This window comes from Mytilus californianus, unplaced genomic scaffold (assembly GCF_021869535.1).
Source record: "Mytilus californianus isolate M0D057914Y unplaced genomic scaffold, xbMytCali1.0.p SCAF_7, whole genome shotgun sequence".
Classification (NCBI taxonomy): Eukaryota; Metazoa; Mollusca; class Bivalvia; order Mytilida; family Mytilidae; genus Mytilus; species Mytilus californianus.
Genome location: NW_026262723.1, coordinates 104,523,494 through 104,535,942, shown reverse-complemented (window position 1 = coordinate 104,535,942; position 12,449 = coordinate 104,523,494).

The following is a 12,449-nucleotide window of genomic DNA, read 5'->3' as shown; positions in this document are numbered from 1 at the left end:
GACATTCTTAAAGATGTTTATATACCTAAATTTGGATGTGATTGGAATATAAGTATGGCTGGTAAGTATCTTTACATGGGACATTCTCAAGGATGTTTATTTACCTAAACTTGCTTCGCGTGTCTGACGTCAGAAAATGTAAACGTCACATAAGAAAAAAGTTTGTCATTCAATGTTTATTCAAAACAATTTTATAATTTCACATGGGGAATGTTGGTATACAGGGTTAAAAAATCAAAAGTTATGTTAGAATTAATTTCAGAAATAGACCGAGATTTAAAATTGTCCAGAAGTTCTTTAGAATTTTTAAGAATCCACATATGGTAAATACCACTACGCGAGTAAAATAAATTTGTCATTTGTCGTTCAAAGTATTTTCAAATTTATAATAGAACAATAACATAATGACATATAATAGAACAATAACATAATGACAGGATCTTTTAAAGTACAGAGTCACGTTATAAGAACCACAGAAACACAAAAAGTCGCATATACAAAACACACCAGCAAAAATGAAAGATAATACAAACACATTGACAGGATGTATAAGTACCTAGCCACGTCAAATGGATATCACAGAAAACAAACCAAACAGTAAAAGTAATATTAATAATAGAACAAAGACAAATGAAAGAACAATATTACACGTTGTTAAGATGATAAACAACGTCAGTATGCAGAATCTATACTTCAAGACCATCATGTATTATGGATCTGATTGGCATAAAAGTATGGCTGGTAAGTATCTTTACATGGGACATTCTCAAGGATGTTTATTTACCTAAACTTGGATGTGATTGGAATATAAGTATGACTGGTAAGTATCTTTACATGGGACATTCTTAAAGATGTTTATATACCTAAATTTGGATGTGATTGGAATATAAGTATGTCTGGTAAGTATCTTTACATGGGACATTCTAGGGGATGTTTATTTACCTAAACTTGGATGTGATTGGAATATAAGTATGGCTGGTAAGTTAACCACAAGGGTTGACCTATAGTAAAACCCATGTGGATGGGTTGTCCCTTTTGCATTGCTTGATGTATAAATAAGTCCTCAAGTATTTTCAGAATGGAAATGCTAAATTTGATACCTTTGTGTAGGTAGAGTGTCAGGCTGACTGCATTTTATAGAACCCTTGCAAAAACGTTTTAGGAGTCTTATGATAGTCCATGGCAAGGCAAATATTTGACCCCATTTTACAGGGCAGTTGAAATCTCCTGCCCTTCTTCCTTGTTTGTCCACTTTGCAGAAGATACCAACAGAGTTGTGGTATACTGATTTACCTTTGTCTGTCAGTCAGTTACACTAATTATTTTTGTGTGATTGGATACAAATTTTTCTGGTATGATGAAATATTGGTCTTACAACACTCTTACTGGTATTGCACTCAAAGGTTGGTTGAAACACATTTTTATGCCACCGTAACTAAAAGTTAGGGGGCATATTGTTTTACCCCTGTCGTCCGTCCGTCCTTCCGTCTATCTGTCCCATTATGGGTATATAGTTATTCCACATAACCCCTCCTACAGTTTGAATGCTAGGAAGTTTTCACTTTGCTGGCTGTTTTGTACATACATTGAAGGTGTGCATGTGGTCATGGTTTTGATTTTTATTAATATTTGCTCTTGTGGGAGATAGTTGAACTTTGTCATTTTGGAGTATATACTCGCATAAGAGGTGCATAGCGTTTCCGGATAACTCCTCCTACCGTGAACCATAGACCTATGTGCTCTCAGGCTCAACTTTGTGTATTTTAAAATAACACTTTGCATCTGCGGGGGCATCATTTGTGTCTCCCAGACACAATAATATCTCAATGAAAGTCTTACATTTACTTTGTTAAAATACAGATTCTTCAGAGTGGAGCGGGGAGTTTTATAGTAAGTTTCTTTTTATGCATTATGCATTCCTGTAATACTTACACATCAAGTTATTTGAGTGTATCAATATGAAAGACTGTAATTAATTTTACTCCCTGCTTTCTAAAGTGGTAAACATTAATGGGGGAGTCTGTCCGTCCATTCCTTTGTCTGTTCATCTGTACGTTCATTCTTCTGTCCCACTATTGTATTTGCAACTGCTGAGCCCCTTAACAGAATCTTACTTATGTTATGTACTTTTACACTTCCTGTTTCATTTCTTCATTTTAATGATTTTTGGGATGACATGAACTTTGTCATATCTGCGTACTAAAGTCCATACTTGTTTCCCTTCTCATCCTAAACTTTTATGAAACTTTCTCAGAGTCTTATATTCTTATAATCAAATTGTGCACCTCCCATATTTTTTGTTTGTCCGAAATTAGTTTTTTGGTTTCCCTTACCAAAGCATGGAGTTTGTGTAGTTGACAATATTGTACAGTCATTTTGATTTGAACATTTTTATGGGAGTTATGGGACTTTTACCACATAAATTCCTCATTTATACAGCACAGGGGAAATTTCACTACAGCATATATGTATATATATAGCAATCTTGTTGAAATTTCTACATTCTAATAGGCACCTCCTATTTTATTTTTTTCTTCTGAATAATTTTTTGGTTTCCCTTAGCAAATCTTGGAATATCAATTTGTGAGTTTTGCTTGTAGTACCTTTAATCTCTAGTTTCTTCTGTTATTTTGTTTTTTGTTTAATTATGATTTCAAAGCCTGAAAGTATAAGAAAACTTGATTATTGAATAAATCAGGTTGTAAACAAAATGGTTAGAAATACTTCGGTACTTGAAACTTTATTGTTTAATTATTTTTTGCACAGATTTTTCTCCCTCCAAGCTGTTACAAGATAGTGGGTTTACAGTAACAGACAATCTACCAGATGAAATTCTTTCCCAGGTGCTAGAGAAAATGGGCATGATTGACTATCTATTAACACCAGAATGTGATCTAGGGGATTACACACCAAGTGTGAATGGATGGATAAACGGTATGTATCGTTGAAAGGATTAAAGTGATTGTACATATATTTATTATAAATGTAGTATATCAGAACCGGTTATTTTATACTTGGCCTTATATTGATACACAATTTTCTTAATCATTGTTCTAGAACTTTTGAAAGGGTGAACTTAGAGGTATTTTGTATTCCTGGCCTTCTTCGATTCTTCCAACTCTGGTTGACTACAGTTAAAAAATCAGTGCTAATGCTCATGTGCCTAACCTCCCGGAATCTAAGTGAAAACTCTCTACTTGAGTTGCCTATCAAAATAAAAGATATAGATATAGATTGTTTATGTTCTTTTAAGGCATCGACAGTGAACAACTTTATGTTCAAATTTGTAACATAATTAAATTAAAGAACTATCATTTATTTATTTTCAGTTCCTACCAGGCCAGCGGTATGTTTTCAAAATCCTCCTGCATTGTTGTCCCTTAAGTAAATGGAATGGAGTTTCGTAATAAATTCACATTTTTTTTAGTATCTCAAAAGTACCGAAATTATACTTTTAGCTCACCTGGCCAAGTGAGATTTTGTCATCACTTGGCGTCTGTTGTCCTTCGTCGTCGTCCGTTTACTTTTACAAAATTCTTCTCCCCTAAAACTACTATACCAAATTTGATAAAACTTGGCCACAATCATCATTCGGGTATATAGTTTGAAAAATGTGACGACCTTGCCTGCCAACTAAGATGGCTGATATGGCTAAAAATAGAACATGGGGGTGAAATCCAGGTTTCATCTATTATTTTGAAAACCGTTATAAATAGAGAAAATTATAAATAGAGAAAATCTGCAAGAGCAGAAATGTTCAGAATGTTGAGCTCTATCTATTAATGTCAAAACTGTCAGGCAACTTCTTATAGGAGTTATTGCACTTAAATGACAAATTTTATCATTTTTTTCATTTTTGCATATTATCTTGAACAATACAGTAAATAAAGAGAAACTTTAAGTTACAAAATGATCAGGAAGACAAGATAAACAAATAAGTATACATGATCAGTCGACTCCTTATTAGAGTTATTGCCCTTTGATGACTATTTTTACCAATTTTTTGCGTTTTTGCCTTATATCTTACAAGTTATAATAGATAGATAGAAACTAAAGTTAGACAAGATCTACATTTAGGACAATATGGAGGAATAGACCTAGGTGAGTGACACAGGCTCTTTAGAGTCTCTTGTTTCTGTTCTATTGATTAACATCACTGACAGTATTTACACATGAAAAATATTTGTTAATTCCAAAATACAACCAAAAAATAAATTTCACTTAACAGCCTCCTTTCTTTGGCTGTATTTGGTAAAATGTCACTTATTTTGTATCATACTTTTCCTGCTGTTCTTTTTTGTCACCATTTTGCATTTCTATTAAACCTGCATCACCCCAGGTTTTATTCCAAGTTCATCGAAGTAGGCCCCTAATTTTTGCGTACTAGAGTTTTAAGTTGAATTTTCATGTCATATAAATGCTGTTATGTAAATGACTTTTTGTCTTTTTTTTCACAGATTGTCCAGCAGAAGTGATCAACATGACCTTACCAAATCTTCCCTCATCTTTTACCTGTAGGATAGATGATACCTGCACAAAAGTTGATTGTTGTATTGGGGTTGATTTCTTGAAGAGAAATATACATTTAGAGCTAGATATTGATGTCTGCTCAAGAAGAATCTCATTTGCTATTGAAAAACTGAAGCAAGATTTAACCATATTTAACTATAATTTAGGTATAAAAGAATAATGAGGATGATAAGGCTTAGATTTCACCCTTTCTCATATTTTATGGTTTTGACTTTCCTGCAAGAGATACAAATTTCATGATTTAAGGCAAAAGATTACATGATAGTTGACTTTTTGTCTCAATACTAGTATCAAATTTGACTAAAATATATTGAATTTGAAGAAAATATGACAAACAAATTTATTTTGTAGTTTCACTGTTAAAAATACATGATTAAAAAATGTTCTCAGGCTTGCCTTACAACAATGTCTTTTTTTCTTAATTTATATTGACTTTGATACTCCTTAAATTCATTGTGTGCTAGACAGGTAAACTGTATTGGCACTAAAAGATCACTTCTGTAATATTTCATTGTCATCTGGATGACAGGAGACCCATGATTAGAAACAGAACTCACACTTTTCAATAACCTAACCAAAATTCAAATCACTTCCAGGTCACAACTTCATTACTTTTCTAAAATGTTGAAGCCAATAACCTAATGATGTTTCCTATTGATGTATGGTCCTAGGCAAATATTTTAAATATTTTTAATTTATTTCTGTCTGTAGGATCACTTAATTCATTGAATCCTATGAAAATATGGAAATGCATGGTTGTAATCAGGTAGGCCTCTTACTAAAACTAAAATTTAATATCCTTATTATACCCCCACTTTAAAAAAGTGGGGGTATACTGTTTTACCTCTGTCTGTCCGTCAGTCCGTCCGTCTGTCCCATGAATATTTTTCGTCGCATCTTTCTCAGGAACTACATTACAAGGATTTCTGAAATTTGGTTTCAGGGTTTATATAAGTCAGCTATACTGTGTGATGCGTTTTCTGATTCATCACTCAACAACTTCCTGTTTACCGAACACTTACATTGGGCAGCGGGGTATCATCAGTGAGCAGTAGCTCACAGTTTCACTTGTTTTTGGAAAATAACGCTATCAGCGGCATGTTTCCGATACCATTGACCAGAACTAACGGAAGTTGATTATGCCTCCGCCTACCGCACTCGGTTTCATATTTACTATTTTACATACTAACTGGAATCTGCTTGTATTACGCTACACTCGAACAAAGTCTTTGTTAAAGTGTTGTAGTCGGACGGGAACCAGTTTACATACGTTATTTTACTTACCGAAAAGATATCTTGACCTGTCCATATGTTTTTTGTTATTAAATGGTATTTGGAGCTATCCCTTTGTTATATTTTTCATATTTATTCGAGCTTTCACTTTTATGCACATATCTTACAATCGTAAACAATCGGTATGTATACATGATAAATAGATCCGTTTTGTTATGGTGTTGGACTTTTTACCCTCCAATGATCAGCAATCGCTAGACAAAATAGTTCTCCTAAATAATGTCAGCCTTTCTTGCCATTTCAACTTTACAATCATTAAAAAAGTAATAATCAGAATCATTTTGATATCCATTGGATAGAAACTGGTCTTTATCAAGATTTACGAAGATTTTAATAATTGGAAATTAGTAATACGGTTATACCCACGCGGTGCGTATGAATCTTTGTTCACAAAGTTATAGCAGCAGAGTCTGTAACTGTATCATTATTAATTAACTACACTGTTATTGTACTTAAAATGATGAAAACTGCAATATAAGATGTCAACTCGGCCAATACAGATTTTTTTTCCGTATTGGCCGAGTTCTGATCCGGCCAAAACAGGATTTCGGAACGTCTCTAGTTTTTAGATCGTAAGTCACGATAAACTCAAACTGAAAGTAAACAGTTGTTTGTACGACGCAGTTTTTATTTACTCACCATAATTTAAACAAGCTGAAACGTTCAGTATGGCATATATTTTAGGTTAAAGACGGTCCCATTCATCTGAAAAGCATTTTGAAAGTAGGCGATGGAATTATTTCAGGTTTAGGGAACGAGTAAATTATCACAAAGTTCATTTCTTGACGACCTCATAATTTCATCATGTCGATTTTTACTGTTCACTTTCGCTTCTCATGTTTTGTAAACGGTCTTTTATTTTTAAACCCGAACCAGGCATATGCATTCTGTAATTGCGCAAATCTTCGTTCTTTGGTCAATTGGCTTATGGATAGTTGTATCAATTTCAACTCTTACATTATTTTTTTTTAAAATATATTTGCATTACACATGCAATGGCAGTACCTTTCCAATTACTATTTATGTGTTGTGTCTAAATTAAAGTTGTAACACTTTATAGTGACTGGAAAGGGTAGAAAAATTCATCAGATGAGAAAAGGCTGAAGATGCATGGAAACGGCACCAAATCATTAGATATTGCATCTTATAAAAAGAAACTGAGATTTGGATAGTTCCACTTCAAGGTAAAAATGTTTATCTCTTGTGAAATGAAATAAAAAAATATTGTAACACTGTAGTTAATAAATAAAGATACTATTACATGTATTTCTGTATTGGCCTTATTGTTGGTCCTCGGCCAGCAGTATTGGCCTTCGGCTTCGCCTCAGACCAATACACCAAGACATGGACCAATAACAAGGACAATACAGAAATACTTACGCAATAATATTATAGAATGACAGTATGGTTCAATAGCGGGAATCAGCCCCTCAACTACTTTTTACATAAATATTAACTTCTGGCTTCAACTCCTTGTTCGTCTTGTCTGGAGATCTTGTTGTAGTTCCAGTTAGGCAAGCATTTTAGAGACGTATCCCGTCCATCCTCTCTTGACTTGTAATTTCTGGTGATAGATTTTGCCGCTTGACGTATCTTTTCAAGCTTGTTTTTTTTTTTTTGTTACCGTGTAGGGGTCCCATACTATGGCTCCATATTAAATTGTAAGATCCATTCCTAAAGGTCTAGATCATTGTTCTAATCTGACACAAATTTCAATAACTGGAATGCTACCCGAGTTGAATATATGGTGACCTACTAGAACAGCATTATCACTATTGGAATTGTGTTTAATACCATGATTGTTCAATGTCATTAACTTAAATGGAGACCGACATTTGACCTGAAAGGTGGTGTGGGAGTGCAAAATCAAAAACTAACTGACTATGATATATGGTTAAAGAATGAATATCAATTACATGGGTCAACATGGTCAAGGGCAGAGTTGTTATGAAATAACAATATGGCAGAGAAGTGGTTTCAAGTTTCATATAAAGCGACCTGACTGACATGAAATAAAAAATCAAAGGAGTATCCCTATTTGTCTAATCTTCAAGGTGAAATAAAACTAGTAAAACAATATTATACTATTGTCTAAATCTACAGAAATATAATTTGCTTCAAGTAACAGAAATAACTAGGTCACTAGTAACTTATTTAATGAGTATGTGGGGTATAGGAGCTTGATAACAACAGGCTCTTCATAATCATTTGGTTTGAAAAGGATACTAGTAGTCTATATTCTTGATTTAGAAAAATGTAATTGCAAGACAAAAATCACATTACTTAGAATACTTTAGATCATTCAGGTAGTCTTTATTTATATGTACAAAAGAACAGCCAGTAGTCATTGGATATTGTAGATCATTCAAATAGTCTTGACCTATTTATTAGTACAAAAGAACAGCCAGTAGTCATTGGATATTGAAGATCATTGTGGTAGTCTTGACCTATTTATTTATAGAAAAAAACAGCCAGTAGTCATTGGATACTGTAGATCATTCAGGTAGTCTTGACCTATACATTTGTACTAAAAAAACAGCCAGTTGTCATCTTCACATAACACACACACATATACGAATATCAACAATATGCTTATGAGACATGTTGGAATGTTAAACTAATTACGGTATGTGAAAATCAAGACTTGCATAAAAAATATCACAATATTAGAGACAGTGGCGTTATTTTTCCTCAGAGCTTTCAGCTCTTTGATTTATTCATCAGTGTGAAAGATACATGATTTCTTTTTTTTTCAGATATTGGAGGAAAACTCAAACTTCTTGATTTTGTGTCCTTAGAGTAAGTTTAATGACATATTAGTGATATTCATTTTTGATGAAGTGTTGACCTAACATTTGAAATGCTTTATATTAACTGATAACCTCAGAACAAGCATGCAAAGGAGTTAAAATGTCATTGAAGCACAATTTCACTCTTTTAAAACCATAATAGAGGATGAGGTCCTTATAGCAGTAGAAAAATCAATAGAAAATATCAATATACTAGTGATTCCATAGTCTATCTATTTAAGTTTTCTGACTCTTTTATTTAGGCTGAAATCTGTTCTGGTTTTTACGATTTCCCGCAATTTTCTATCAGATTACATCGTAAAGGAGCATGCAATTTCCTGCAATTACCATATGTAACTGATTACCAGGAAGTAATATGAGGCAAGTGTTATTAACCTGTGAAAGAGGAGGAATATTTTGAATTCATTCTGTTTGTTTACATAAAAATGATAGTACTCACCCATGATTTTTTTCCCTTAGTTATACCATAGACAACACAGAAGATAAGAATGAATTCAGAGTAAACCTCAATGTCACCATACAACTGGATGATGAAACAGTTCTTTATAAATCTGTATTGTTGGAAGGTGCTACTTTGGTAAGAATACCATGTGAATGGAATACTGGATTCATTATTAAAGGTATGGAATAGGGAATTCATATATGTTGTAATTTTAAAATGAAGTTTTAAAATAACTGTATTTACAAACAAACATCCAATTATCCATGCATCTGTCATATATCTGGAAAACAATCTATATTACATGATTCAAAGCATTTGTGGAGTTTATACCATACAGCATGTTAAGAAACTTTTATTTGAATAGGACAATACACAAGGCAAAAAATAAGGGTCTGATTTACGTAGAAACATTAAACAAAAACAAATATGACAAAAACTACTACTGAATTATAGGCTCCTGACCTGGACTTAAATAATGTTGTAAGAATAAAGGTGTCAGTGAGCGCTCAACCTTATTTGGTAGTATCTAACATACGCGCAATGAAAAAAGGGTGATCAGATAATTTCCCTTAATGCATATATCATTGTCACCTCAGCTTGACCTTATTTGCAAAATTGATTAAGCTTATAAATAACAGTAATTTATTCCAAAACACTTGAATTTCACTCTTGTTTTTGTTTCTTGCAGAATTTTCTTTGCAGTCTTACATAAACCAGTTATCTCTGCCAAGTAAAGATCAGCTGACTGAATTAATGGCTGGTAAACTAGTTGAAGAGTTAGGAATAGGGAGCTTACTTCAAGATAAACCTTGTCAGAGAACAAGCTCTGTATATAGTCCTTCTATCAATGGTTGGAAAAATGGTAATTTTATAGATACTGTTCTTGAAATCAAGGCAATGTCAAAAGATATTTCAAGATTAAAGTAATGAGGGGAATAATTTATGGCAGTCTCCTCAAGCATCCATTTTTAGCTCACCTGGCCCGAAGGGCCAAGTGAGCTTTTCTCATCACTTGGCGTCCGTCGTCCGTCGTCCGGCGTCGTCCGTCGTCGGCGTAAACTTTTTACATTTTGAACTTCTTCTAGAGAACCACTGAATGGAATGAAACCAAACATGGCATGAATGTTCCTTATGAGGTGCTGACCAAGTGTTGTTACTTTGTAGCCGATCCATCATCCAAGATGGCCGCCAGCGGTGGACTTAGTTTAACATAGGACCCTATGGGAAATACATACAAATGTCTTCTTTTAGAGAACCACTGAATGCAATGAAACCAAACATGGCATGAATGTTCCTTATGAGGTGCTGACCAAGTGTTGTTACTTTGTAGCGGATCCATCATCCAAGATGGCCGCCAGCGGTGGACTTGGTTTAACATAGGACCCTATGGGAAATACATACAAATGTCTTCTTTTAGAGAACCACTGAATGGAATGAAACCAAACATGGCATGCATGTTTCTTATGAGGTGCTGACCGAGTGTTGTTACTTTGAAGCCGATCCATAATCCAAGATGGACGCCAGCGGGGGACTTAGTTTAACATAGGACCCTATGGGAAATACATACAAATGTCTTCTTTTAGAGAACCACTGAATGGAATGAAACCAAACATGGTATGAATGTTCCTTATGAGGTGCTGACCAAGTGTTGTTACTTTGTAGCGGATCCATCATCCAAGATGGCCGCCAGCGGTGGACTTAGTTTAACATAGGACCCTATGGGAAATACATACAAATGTCTTCTTTTAGAGAACCACTGAATGCAATGAAACCAAACATGGCATGAATGTTCCTTATGAGGTGCTGACCAAGTGTTGTTACTTTGTAGCGGATCCATCATCCAAGATGGCCGCCAGCGGTGGACTTAGTTTAACATAGGACCCTATGGGAAATACATACAAAAGTCTTCTTTTAGAGAACCACTGAATGGAATGAAACCAAACATGGCATGAATGTTTCTTATGAGGTGCTGACCGAGTGTTGTTACTTTGAAGCCGATCCATAATCCAAGATGGACGCCAGCGGTGGACTTAGTTTAACATAGGACCCTATGGGAAATACATACAAATGTCTTCTTTTAAAGAACCACTGAATGGAATGAAACCAAACATGGCATGCATGTTCCTTTTGAGGTGCTGACCAAGTCTTGTTACTTTGAAGCTGATCCTTCATCCATGATGGCCGCCAATGGGGGGACTTCCTTTAACATAAGACCCTATGGGAAATACATACAAATGCTTCTTCTAGAGGTGCACTGAATGGAATGAAACCAAAACATGGCATAAATGTTTCTTATGAGGTGCTGATTAAGTGTTGCTACTTTGTTGCCGATTTACTGTTCAAGATGGCCACCAGGATTTTTTATTAAATTACAGGACCAATATTAAACCAAATTTGGCCTCACTCATTATTAGGGTATCTGTTATGATTTTAATCTATTTTTACATGATTTCCAAAACCAAAGTAGAATCAGGTGAGCGACACAGGCTCTTGAGAGCCTCTAGTTATTATACCCCACTTTAAAAAAGTGGGGGTATACTGTTTTACCTCTGTCCGTCTGTCCGTCTGTCCATCCATCCGTCCGTCCGTTCGTCAGTCCCATGAATATTTTTCTCAGGAACTACATCATAAGGATTTTTGAAATTTGAATTCAGGGTTTATATAAGTCAGCTATACCGTGTGATGCTTTTTCAGATTCATCACCCAACAACAAATGCATATTTGGGCTGGGGTATCATCAGTGAGCAGCAGCTTGCAGTTTCACTTGTTTTGTTCTATTTCTGAATGTCCATTGAACGTCCCCTTTCCAAACCTGACCATTCCAGCCTCCTGTTACATTTGACAGTGGTGGATGGATGAAACATAACTTTTTTGTATAATTATTTTCTATTTCAGAATGTCCACTAGCTGTCCCTTTCCCAGACCTGACCATTCCAGCCTCCTGTTATATTTCGTCCCACTGTACAGCTGTGGATTGCTGTATAGATGTGGATTTCTTACATCGTTCATTCCACGCCTACATTGATCTTAACACATGTGAAAACACATTCAAACTGGGAATAGAAAAACTCAAGTTGGATCCTATAAGTTTGACAGATTATCAGTTTGGTAAGAATTTTCTTTTTTGATGGAAAACATAAAAAAAGATAAAGAATCATTAAAAAAATGTGTTGTGTTTTTCGGCATCCATTTCTTTTAATAAGGGGATATTGTTATTGTACAGTTAGAAGCTTAGCTTTTTACTATGGAATGCTTTTACTTAAACATTGTTTTTAAGCATCAAATGTGCATTGTAATAATTTAGTAGTGTTTAGTAGCAAATGATAAATTTTGAATTTTGGGTTTGATTGCTTCACTTGCTCTCTTTTTAGGGA